Genomic DNA, 13,421 nt, shown 5'->3' on the forward strand with positions numbered 1-13,421 from the left:
ATTATTCCAAGATAAAGTGGCTCCAAATGTTACTTCAAATGTTACTTTGAATGATTATTTTTTATACTTATGATTTCCCTTCTATTAGTTTATATTAAATTATATCAACCTTTTAGCTCAAATCTAGTAATCCACCTATTATTACTATAATTCTCTTATTTAGGTTTTTAACTTTATCTTACCTTCGAATATTTTTTTTGTGTGCAGTCTATCATATGAAAACTTCGTAAGATTATCATTTTAAAGAATAGGAAGAACACTTTAACGAAAGTGCTTTAACATAGATAATAATATAATAATACATAAAATAATTTTATCCATTATATGTATGTTTACGTGTGTGTTATGGTAAATAGGATTTATCGGTTATTATCATTAATAACTGATTAATCGCATTAATAGTAACGTACATATATAATTAGAATATCCTTCACTCAAATTTCGATCAGTGATTCGCCTGTTCATGGAGGGAAAAAAAAGCTTGAATAAATTTGAATATACCATGATCGTCAGAATAAAAAGGGGTCGATTCCAGGTATTTTCGAAGTTCTACTCATTTTAGTTTTTCTTATAAACGCCAATTTGAATGTCTGCCAAATTTAAAAGTTTTTAGTGAAATGCATAATTTTGAGCAGAAAATGCATGCGAATGAAGTAGCAGCACTAAAGGACTTATTGCTTAAGGTATGCCGTTATGAAATAGCTTCAAAGCAACAAACATCAATGCAGTGCAACTAGAAATTTTGCAGATCACATCTTTGTCTTCTATAACATATTCTAACAAAGAGTTAATTTTAATATAGTTTTTTCAAATCAGAGTGTTCCTAATATTGGGGGACATATTCTTTATAAACATATAGTGTAAAATATATGTTCAAACTTTGCCAATCTTTTCTCATGAAACAGATATCTAGAGTGATTATGATTAGACTGGACTTAAAATATGTTATTTTCTCCTTAAAGTGGGCGGGATTTATGGAAAATTATAACTCATTTATTAGTTAAGAGAGAAAGATAATTGAAATTAAAAAACCAAACAATTTTGAAAATAATTGTAATATTTTTTTTAATAATTATAATCTAGTAGAGCTATAAAGGTTTAAAAGTGCTCTTCTATCTCTAACTTTGACATTTTTGTATTTCATTGAAAAGTATTCATCAAATGCATTGTATCCCATTCACTTTCAGTTTTACAGCTCTGACTATTATGAAATTAGAGATAGAAAAGAACTAAATGGTGCATTTTTATTTCTAGTTATTTCCAAACTCAAGGTGTCTACATTTGCTTTCCAACTTGCAGGCCCGTTAAAGAAGGATTTTCCTAACAACCTTATTGTTCACGTTACTCAAATTTTACTCCTTTTATTACATAAAAGATTTTGTAAAACAGATATGTACCTGGAACACACGGAAGACGAGGCACAGAAAATGATTTTGATGAAAGTAATATACTGCGATAACCACTGATTATTGCAATTATCTCCCTTTTTGTCCTGTAGGATGGCTATGGCCTTATGCGATTGAACTTTATTTCAATATGTTATGTTCTCAGTATAGTTTTCCATTATATGAGCAATGATCAAATGAAAGGTTTTTACTTGCTCTTCTCATTTTTCAATCATTTGTAACAAAAGTTCTAGCTTAAAAATTTTGCTGTTCCATTTGCACTCTTCGCTTAAATGAGATATAATTCACTTTAATTAAATATATTTCTTTTAAGCACAAATACTCTTTTAATTTTCTGTTCAGAGTTCAATTTCCCACGTAAAGATACGATTCTTCAATAATTTAATTTTCGTCCAGTGATGGAGAAAAGCAATAAATGTCTATGTATGTCTAAATATGGCATGGTACCTCTAAAGGTTTGCCTATTTCTCTACCACTAATAGAAAATTTCCCTTTCTAGAGTTTATCTCAAATGGGTTCAGAAAACCTTCGGTAAGATCCCAGTTCTTGGACCGCAGCCACGAAACAACTCCTGCTAATAGCACTTTGTAGTTAAAATATGGGCCATCTGTCCTTTCCAGAACATTATGCATCGAATATTAAACCTCTTGAAACTGATCCTAACTGTTTGCTTAACGCTTTTCCTCAAGTAAATGTCACCCTTACCAACAGCTTAAGGAAATCATTCAGAGAGAAAGAAGCGAACCTGCTGAAATTCTCTCGTCCAGTTGTTCCTTCTTCGGTCTTCAGACACGCACTGATGGATTGAAATGAACTTTCTTTTTATTCTTCCACTATCAGAGAAAGAAGTGACACGAATCACCCTTATGTAAATAGGTTTCAGTGAGATAGAGCAATGAAATGGCGAAGACAATTCAAGTTTTTAGTGATTTAAGAAAACGTGGATTAATGTAAAAGTACCCTTTCTGCAAAATACAAGGATAGTTTCTATTCGCGACCTTTTTTAAAAGTATAATTTAAAAATTTGTATGCAAATTTATATTTTTATTTAATGTATTTATTTGAATTTGAATTCTTTTTCGCTTTTAAAGATAAAATTTTATAATCAATTTCATTTATTTCGTGTTGTAATAACATTTTGTATATTTATGTATTCCTGAAGATAACAGCATATCTCTGCATTTTCAAAACTTTATCACAAGCCAATCGATTGATACCCTATGGGAAGATCATCATAATCCAGAGAAGAAAACTGATTGCAAAATTTTCATAATACGAGAAAAAAAGACTAAAAATTTTTTAAAAAAAAGGTAAAACTATGAAAACGTTTCTAAAAGCTTCCTTTTTTCGATATAAAAAATATAAAATATTTTCCTTATAAAACTAAATAAAATACGATGTAAAACTTTATTATCTATTTTTTATGTGATTTACCTGAAGTGATTCGGCAACATGGATATATTTTTTAATCTTGTTTTCGATTGATTCATTTAAAGTCAAACAAATGAATGTTAGAAAATGAAAGAAAAATGAAGGAAATGAAAGAAAATAAAATAAAAACAATTAACTGTGAATTAAGAAAATGTTTTTGAAAAACTCGCCAAAACATGTCAACATTAATATATTTAAGTAAATTATCAAGAATTTTTATACTTTCTGTTACAGAAAATAATGTTTTTTTTTGTAAAACTTTATAATAAAATTTATAATTAATAATAAGAACTAGCCATTAATAATCAAACTCTATTTTCTGTACATAAATTTTTTTTTTAAATTAAAAAACGGTAAGTAGCTCCAAAAATAAAAAAAAAAAGTCAGCATATTTATTACTTTTGAACCCACAATTTATTCTAATAGCAAATATTAGCTACAAATGAAATCACTTCCTCCTTAACTTCAAATCACGTTCTTAACTCAACATTTTAAAACAGCTATAAAATTAAAAGCGCACTCCCAACTGAGATATAGAAGAGCACACTATTCCTCTCAAACCAAGCACGCATTTACCATAAATCACATTCATTTTCCAAGGTTCCGCTGGCTCAGTGGATGAAAAGCTGCTTGCAAACCTTATGGTCTCGGATTCGAATCAGAAGGTAAGGGACAAACGGTAACAGCAGATTTAGGCTGAAAAATAAACGAGCGATGCGCTTATAAATGTAAAAAAATTTCGCACTCGAATAGGAAATCCTAATTAATTTGAATAATATTTAGAACATTGGAAGCTTATTTGGCAAGCATAGGAAAAATTATATTGTAGATAGGGATTGCAATACCGGACCAAAATTTCAATACCGGTATTCGGTATTTTTTAAATCTTAATACCGGGATACCGGTTTTAATATCGGTATTAGAAATTTTAGAAAAAGAAAGAAAACACAGGTGTTTCTTTGTTTTTTTATTTGCCAGTTTTAAGAGAGTGTAAATATCACAAAAAATAATATGTAACTTATAAATTATAACAGTATATAAAGAATCACAAAAAAGTAAAGAAACAACTTATTTATTTAAATCACAAAAAAAAAAGAAAAAAAAGAATGTAAATATCACTATTCAGTCTGTGGTACTATAACAAATTTTTGAAATGTGATCTTAAAAAACATAATGCATCGATTGTATGGTCATTAAGCCTGAAAAGTAATTTTATGTAAAAAATTATTAGCTGTCGAAAACGCTCTTTCGGTATCTACGCTAGTTGGTGGTACTGTTAGCAATGCGCAATATACTTTTTCCAAGTATTTACCTCTAAATCCCTCATCTTCAAATAAATCGATTTCTCTTCGGATGGTTTTGGATATAGCTGATTTCTGTATTGTATTTTGGTTCGTTGATTTTTTTTTTATTTATTGCTAATTCTAATTTTTGTTCAAGAGACAATTCCTTTTCACTATCGACAGTAGTGACATCATAATCTTCGATAATTGAACCGAATTCTGAATGTGGATAGGTTTGTGGGAAAAAAATTTTTAGAAACTTGACTCTAACTTAATCAGATTTGAATTGATTATTTTCTTTTCTTCTTTTCATTTTCATTTATAAAATCATTATAATTATGTAAATACCATAAGACATTTTCTATTTCGGTATGCCTTTCTTCTGTGCGATTTTTCAATTTATTATAGTTGGAATCCGAAATTTCTATGTCCACAGTATTTGGATTCGTCTGTTCTTTATATTTTTGGTATAATACATCTATTACTCCTAATTGAAATCCATGTGCATAGCACAACTGCTGATATACACCAATCAACTTTCCAACTTTTTTCATAATTGTTGCTCCATCAGTCGTTATGGATACAATATTTTCTTTCAGGGATAATCTATCTTTCGCTAATTTAGATTTAAGCAATTAATTAAGCCATTAATTAGCTAATTAATTTCTCCCGTTAGGGAGACATAAAAACAAAAACGTATACTATATTGCTATGTTCGCGATACCTGAACATACAGTGGAGAAAATTTAAAAAATGTCTAGTAAATACCGAAAAACCGGTATTTAAACTTATGAATACCGGTATTACAAAATTGTAGAAATGGCTCAAAATACCGGTATCCCGGTATTGCAATCCCTAATTGTAGAGTATTGGAGTCCAGTATTGATCAATATATTAAAAGCCTTACATTTTACACTGCTTCAATATTGTAAAACGACATTTTTTACCAAATTTTGCAGCACTGTGTGCTACTCAAGGCATTATTTAGAATTTAATTTTTAAGTATTTATGTAAGCATCATTTTTTAATTACATGGATGAAATAAATTACCCTCTAAAGAGGGATCAAATTCGTTTTCAGTTACGTCATTCAAATTCATTTGTAAATAGTTTTCCATGATATCCATAAGAGTTATTCGAATATCAGATTTATCATATTTCAATTAACAAAGAATCTTCATTACTTTTTTAATGAAACAATGCTTTTTACTTTTAAAAAAATGGGGAATTTGAATGTGTTTAATAAAACAATTTAATGAACTATGTTAAAATGGAAGACTGTGGAATATATACATAGAAAATGTTAAAGGAATGTTTGTCTAATGATATATTTTTCAAGAATGAAATGAATCATTCTTTAAATTCCATTAGAATGGAGTTTTAAATTTTCATCAGGTGGATATTTTTATTCATTTTTACTTAGAAAATGATTACTCCATTGATCTAAATCATATTAATCAAACTTATGAATATTTTTTATAAGTTCATATATTTTTTAAGTTCATATACGATTTTTGAACATTAATGCAATAAGGTTGTATTATAATGAAGTAGTTTGCGAGATGCAGAAAAAATATTTATAGAAATTTGTAAAATGATACATTTATCTCTTTCATGTAAAAGTCTGTATCGAAATTGCTACTTTTGTTTTAAAATCTACATTCTAATTGAAGTAATTCTTTTAGAATAACAATAATTTTATCAAAATTCTTCATTTGTAATAAATTATTTATCTCAGACGAAATTCAAAAATGCTTTAGATTGCAAATGTTTAATACTTAAGTTTTTAAGGACGTGCCTGTTATTTTCCATTTTTAAAAAGCTATGTATACTATTTCTTGATTAAATGTAAATTGTTACTATAAAAGAGGTCTTTGCAATGAACTGCCAAACACTATTTAATGGAATTAACAATGTTTAACGCACTTAAGCAAAATTTTTTTAATGATTGCCATTGTTCTTTGTCATTCTGATTCGGACGAATAATTTTTATCTAGGAAATATTCTTGCCGTTTCAGGCAATAAATTTTATTCATAGAGTTTCACTTTCTTTATTTCGTCAATAAATAATTGTTCCATAATCTTTATAATAGTGTCTGCAAATTATTTAGTTGAGCATTGATATTTCCTTCTGGCATAAATATATTCATATACTTTGTCTAAACAGGTGATTATACTTATTTGTACCGTATTTTAACACTTGTTAAAGAGTAAAGAAAAATGACTCCTTAAATCGAACAGAATGCGTATATTTGTATTCCTTTTTCTAAATATTTTGTTATTAACAAAAAATAACCAACTTTTTTACTTTATTTCTTTCTGAAACAGATGCAATTACTTCATCGCATTTAATTTTAGTTTATACCAATAGTCCTTATCGCGCCATAAAGTTTGATGTCTTAAATGACATGTCTCACAATCACTAGCAACTTTCAACTGCTTTCAGCGTTCTTTTCATTTTGTTTGTATTTATAAATTACCATACAGATAGCGCAACAAGCGCAAATTATTTATGAAAAATTCCTTTCCTCCTTCATTCCAAATTCATTTTCCTTTCTTTTTCATTTTCATCATGTGCTTGTATCATGTCGTACCTGCCTTCACTTCTTAAATTATTACACACTATCTAAAATAAATGAGTCATCGGCTTAGGTACAAAATAAAATAAAATTTAAATATGCAACACTCTCTTCAAAAATTGAAATTTTCAAAGCAAAATATTTGCAATTTTGCTAAGTAAAAATAAATTCATAATATTCGTGTAATAATTTTTATCAATCTGAAAAACCAGCTATTACTATTATAGGTTTTTATAAAATACACAATCCTCGACTTTTATTTCTTGTAACTCGTATATCTTAGTTTCTAAGATGAAACGTTTTGAAAGCCTAACAGAAATTTTCAATTACACCCACGTTTGAAACTCTTCCACCTACATGGATTCATCTTTTTTTTTAAAAACAAATTCTTAAGGTACTTCATGTCTGTTTATCAAACAGTTGTTCGCCCATGTCTTTAATCCCAGAAGTATAAAATCTTTTCATACTAGAAATCCAACTATTTGATATTTTTTGAATCTTTACAAAGGAGTAACTTCTAATGGTGTTATTTTTGTCTCTCATTTCAGGTATTTAACTGGGATATAGGCTGTAATATAAACTATCCGGTTCTTCCTGGGAAGACTTCTATTGTGGTTTTACATTTACGTTCGTATAAACGTATGTTTTCATACAATATTTAAAGCGAATAAAGCCTATACACATAATCTTAAAATACATTTTTGAATTGTTGGAATAAAGTAGTGAAATTTCATTAAGAAAAAAAATATTTGGATTTGAAATAATTTATATATAATTCTATTTCATACTCTAGAAGATTATTTTAAAAGCTCTAATTATGCACAACCTAAGCTTGAAATGAAATAAAATTAGTTATCAAACATTACTCAAAATATTTTCTAATATTTGCAGAAAACATAATGACGGATATATTTTGTGGTTAATATCCAATGCATGTAGGATAAGATATTATATGTGAACTTTAAAATTGAATTACGCCAAAATATTTGTGTGTAACTTAAAAGATATTTTAACTAAATGCTTACAATTGACAAAAAGTGAAAAAAAAAATTTCTGCATTCTGCACTCCGTGTTTAGTAGAGTAAAATATTTTTTTTTTCTAAAACTTGCAGATTTATTGAATTCAAAATATCCTTATTTAAGTTTCAGTTGGAAAAGAGAGAAAAGTATTCACCTGGGAATATAAAAAGCAACCATTTGAATAGTTTAAATTTTTAATGCTGTCTACGATTTTTAAGTGGCATTATAAATGCTGAACACTAAAATTTTGCTGAAACACTTGCTTTAAACTTCTATTATTTTAAAGGATTAATTTAATGAAAGTGAAATCGTTTAAAAATAGAAATGAACTTCTCAAGAATTTGCTTTTTGGTATCATTCTGTGTAAAGCTGAAAAATAATTAATTTTAAACTTGTAAATTTGAATTGAAAGGTATATCAAAATATGTATAATTTTTTATCATTTGGTGCTCGGAATTATATTTTCATTTCATATTAATGCTAAATGTAGCGTGTGTTCCAAAATTCTGACTATTCTGTAAGAGGCCCACTTTTATATTAAGGTTACCAATTGAGCGCTCGCTTGATGAGCATTGAAGTAACTAATCAATTGTTTTAGGCCAATATTTGTAGACGTACAATTTAATTGCCTATTGTGGAATCCCAGCCTGTTAATTCATAATAAACATTTAACAATTAATCAGGGTTTTAATAGTAATAGCTGGTTCTTTAGATTGACAAAAATTATTACATGATTATTTTGAATTTATTTTTACTTAGCAAAATTTTACTTGATTAAAATCTCTATTTGGTTTTAATATTTATTTTTTGACATTTTAAATTAAAATCAACCATGCCTTTATGACAGAAGCTACTTATCACAGACTTTGACTACCCCATAAACACAATAAGAACAAACCACTATAAGGACATGAAAATTCATCCGGACAAAACACGATTATTCATTCATTGTAAAAATTTCCAAAAGACCGAGCTCACACCAAAACTATCTTTGAGTGCCCGGCTTTCGATGCAAATTGATTCAAACTCGGAATGGTACCATTCATTGACCCTCTGCGGGAAATCCTATATGTTTTAACTTTAGGTTAAATTTTAGTTTATTGAATGTTTTATGATTTTATATGTGTGTAATAATCCATCGACTCGAAAATAGCATTACAATCAATTACTTAACTGAATGTAGATTAATATCATTAATAAATAATAATATAGATATTTGCGAGGAATTTCTTTTTTATCGCATGACATTTCGCGAAGACTTTTTTTTAATGTTTTATTTTTGACAAGTGCATATAGTTTAAGTGTTCATGAAGACCAATATTTCGACGTTAAAACATAATCTATTTATTATAGTTTTTAATTTAATAATTGTTGCTCCGATACTTACTAATCTTATTTTGAATTGTTTTACCGATTGACTGCTAATATTAAAATCAAGTAGAGAAAAGTATTGGAATAGTAACATTTATACGAAAAATCGTATTAAAACTATAGCGATAAACTTATTCTCTTTATTTTAAATTCATTAAACCATTATGCATAAAAATTAATTATACAAATGATATCTTTTATTAGATTTCATTAAAAAATATTTGGAGATATATGTTAAATTTTGCTTGATTAAATTTTTTTTTCAAATAAAGTTTCTTTTTTATGTTATCAAAATGAGCCCCACATAGTCTATATCTACAAATACGACACATTTCATATTTCAATACTACACATTCAAACAGTTTCCATCAAATTAAATCGAACTCCTCCAAAGATTTAAGCGCTCTTTATACATTAACTCAAGATTTCGCTCTACAGGGCTCTATAAAAGAGCCGCTGGTATACCTTTCTGCTCCTGCAAACGCCTCCTGCTGATGGCACAGTAAACAGATCCACTGACCAAAACAGCAGTGAAGTCCAGTACCCAGGGTCTATCAGATTGCCTTTACTCTCCACTGAGTCCATTAAAGCAGCCTCACGCGCGGAACAGCTGTGCCTGTCTTCTTTCCCGCCCAACTTGCGGAATAATTACTTATTTCCATTGCTGCGGCCTACACCCCTCTATGTATCCCAGCCATTGACTCTCGTTACCTTTGGAAATTGCTTTTATTATCCATCCTCTGTGTTGGAATGAATTCTCTGTGGGGTGTAATCAGAAACGATTTAATTACATGAGTGCTGATGTACGCTAGGGCATTGATGGAGGCACTAGTGTTGATAGCGAAATAGGTGTACAGATGTGAAGGTATCTTTGGTGTATGTTCCATTCCTTGCAATGTGATGCGCAGTGTAAGGATGAGTGATATCAACTTTACGTATGTTGTTTGCATTTGATGTTATTATAGGGAAGTCTATTTGGGGCATAATGATAGAAATTCATTGTGCTAATATCCATGTTATTTTTGGTAGATTCAATTATATTTTGAAATTACTTAGGGGACTAAAAATAATTCGTACCAAATAATTCAAGCTAACGATGCTTTGGAATGCTTGCCAAAAGAGGCTTGGGAAGAAATGGAAACCTATATTTTTTAAATGTATGTTTTTATTAACCTTTTTCAGTTGTTTTAACCCGAGTTCTCAGTATTAATTTATTAAAAAACATAAAATGTAAAAAGTTTCTTGTAATTCAGTATTTATTGTTAGATACGTAAATTAATCTGATAAATTACAATTTCATAATTTTGATCGAAATTGCTTAATGTGAAAATATATATTTTTTAAAACTTATCTGGATCGTAGATACAAATACGGTAATCTCTTTTTAACGAAACTATATACAGTTTACTCCTTAAATTAGATATGATGTAGGAAATGTCAGCATTTGAATTGCTTTCAGAGATTATTCAAAACTTGTTAATAGAATTTTTTGATAGTTATTGAAGGCGAGAAGTATTTTATATAATGCAACGCAAAATGCGTTGCATATTTTGCAATTCAATAAAATAAGAACTTCAATGCTACACTGAATCCGTTTTTAAATATTGTCTGAACCAAGAGATCTACGTTTACAATTTTACCTTCAGTATTTTGAATATTTATGAGGATTAAAATTTCAGACGCATATTTGCGTGTCTGACATTTTTAATTTTTTTTTTTATTTATAAGGGGAACAATGTCAGTTTATTCATGAGATAAACTGTTCCAAAATTAATTTTCTAAATTAATACGAAAAGGGTTTCAGGAATGAATCGTTGAGTAATTATAATTTAACTCATGGATGCGCAATAACATGTCCACATAATTTATTCAGGTTTTAATCTAATATTTTTTATTGTATTTCCAAAAGATTTGTCATAAACAAAAAAATACTATTTAATGGATTAAATGAATCGTTGACTAACAAGATAGAGATTATAGCAATTACAATGCGAAATAGATTCGCAGTTTTATCCGAAATAAACATTTAGTAATTTTATCCTGTATTTCTTCTCTTTTTCAATTATATTTTTTCATTAACAATCTTTTAATGCACAGTAAATGAATGATGTTTAAAACTTCTTTTGAAAGCGGGCTTAAAGGTAGACATTTTATCTATTCTTCTCATGTTGTGAATTACTTGGCAATCCGGCTGTAGCTTGCAGCTTTTTTTTTGTTTGTGTCTTTGTTTATTGTTTGGTATTCTAAAGTCATCTAATAAATTAATATTTCTTTTGTTTAGAATTGAATTTAATCGTACGAATCAAGATGTTCAGCATTATGTATATTTCTTACACAAATTAGCATTCTGCAGGAACGAACAGAATATACTTTTTTGGCTTTTAATAAAATCCGGTAAAACAGACGAGATAAATATATTTCACCATAAAAATTCATTCATCAAATGAAACTGAAATATTTTAAAATAGATTAAAATCAGTGTTATCAATAGCCACTCATAAATAAGGATGTATGATTCTTGTGGGTCTAAATAATATTCTACAATTTTCTTGTGAAATATGTCAATTTTGAATTGTTATGTGAAAAACAGTCTTCAAAAGAATAAGAATATGAAATCGAAATTTATTCAGAAAGTGAACAGCTAAAATATAATCACCTTGGCATTCTAAAACGGAAGTAGCTCAAGAAGCTTTTTGAAAAAATTTAATCTCAGAGGTGAGGAAGCGGCATGTATGAGTAAAATGCATGCGTTTGTTAATAGATTTCAGAGGAATCTTCAAGTTCGAATTTCTATAATGTCTGTTCTATCCTGACTCGGTTAAGATTTTAGAAACGCGCCAATTTTTAAATAGATAGAGCATAATTCTCGGCCTTTGGTAAAAAAAAAAAAAAAAAAAAAAAAAAAAAAAATTCAGCCCAACATCCTATTATCCATCTTATACGTTTTGAACAGCGTTGTAGTTTGTCATCTTAGCTGGAATTTCGGATCTAGTTCAACACTTTCCTTTCTCAAAGTTAAGTCGAAATGCCACTTTCGAAAATGAGTTCTCTTATAGGGTGAAAATTTTTTATATATGATTAGTAAGTTACACCCTTTAATATGCAAACTTAAATTTTCAAATGAAAAATATAATAAAAAACTTACAAAAATATAAGGAAGAAAAATTGCAATTATATTCTTGATTCATACATACAATAAAAATATCGAAATATTTTTTCCTTCTATTTGTCTATTTACTTTTTGTTTCAAAGATATTGGTATATTATATTTTAAGTGGAAAAATGGATTAAAAATTCTACAGTAAAAAGGTCTTAAAATTATGGGAGAAGCATGATTTCTCCTTAATTTTATTAGTTGTCTGCCGTTTATGTAAATTATATTACTATCGAACGCGATACCATGGAAAAAAAATTTCCATTGGTCTTCAATCCAAAATTGAGTGCTTTTGGTGCTAATAAAAGCTTAGCAATTTTAAAATTAAATAATTCAATATCAATTTTAAGGGCAATTTGCATTTGAAATTTCAATTGTTATATAAATAAAAGAATGCAATATTAAAGGTGGAATGCTCATGTTTCACTTGGAAAGAAAAAGCGACTTCAGGATAAGAAAACGAAAAGTTTAAAATCAGTTTCCTCTTTTCAGAATTTTGATACGCAAATAAAATTTCCCATTCTGCTTTTCTTAGGAAAAGAAAAATGATTATATGAAGGAAAGGATTGTCAGATATGAACTCATTCAGATTTTCTATCAGTGGGAGCTGCTTCTCGTCATTTCTTGTTTTCCACATTTTTTAATGAGAAGAATTCTGTATAGTTTTATTTATTCGCCGGATTTTGTAAGAGCGAAATTTATTTTCGTGGATTTAGTAAGTATCTAACACATTAAAAAAATTGTTACAATATTTGATCATCACATCAAATTCTTAGATGCTGCTTGATGTTTGCCTAGTCATGACTTGCACACATTTCACCCTATTTAGTTGGATTTTAACTGGAATTGCTTTTCTAACCCCGTGACTTAGTAAATGCTTCTGAATTCATACTAAAGATGAGATCATCAAACTACGACCGCAATTTCAAAGTCAATTAATTTTAGAAATGTAACTATAAATTTCAAAGTTCATATCTTTAGGAATATGTACAAAAAGGGACATTCCTAATTATGGAATGCTATATAAGCGTATGTGTGCTTATAACATCGACGACACATGACACATTTAAAATATTAAGCCATGTGTTATGAGTAATTTGTTTTTATCAAGTTATACATACTTTCATGCAATATTTTAATCAAATAATAGTAACTGAACTCTGCATATTCAGTATTTA

General features: G+C 28.3%; 1 protein-coding gene across 2 annotated transcripts in view; it reads left to right on the forward strand.

Moving 5' to 3' along the window:
* LOC129981014 (GTP-binding protein Di-Ras2-like) overlaps positions 1 to 13,421 on the forward strand; it is a 134,171-nt gene that overhangs the window by 33,764 nt on the left and 86,986 nt on the right. The window contains exons 1-2 of one of the 2 annotated variants that reach the window (XM_056091611.1): positions 2,659 to 2,716; positions 7,247 to 7,337. The exons of the other annotated variant lie outside the window; for it this stretch is intronic. The gene's annotated coding sequence lies outside the window, so the exon portion shown is untranslated. Of the gene's footprint in view, positions 1 to 2,658; positions 2,717 to 7,246; positions 7,338 to 13,421 lie in introns of those variants that run through there. 2 annotated transcript variants of the gene reach the window in all.

The sequence above is a fragment of the Argiope bruennichi genome, chromosome 8 (genome assembly GCF_947563725.1).
Source record: "Argiope bruennichi chromosome 8, qqArgBrue1.1, whole genome shotgun sequence".
Taxonomy (NCBI): domain Eukaryota; kingdom Metazoa; phylum Arthropoda; class Arachnida; order Araneae; family Araneidae; genus Argiope; species Argiope bruennichi.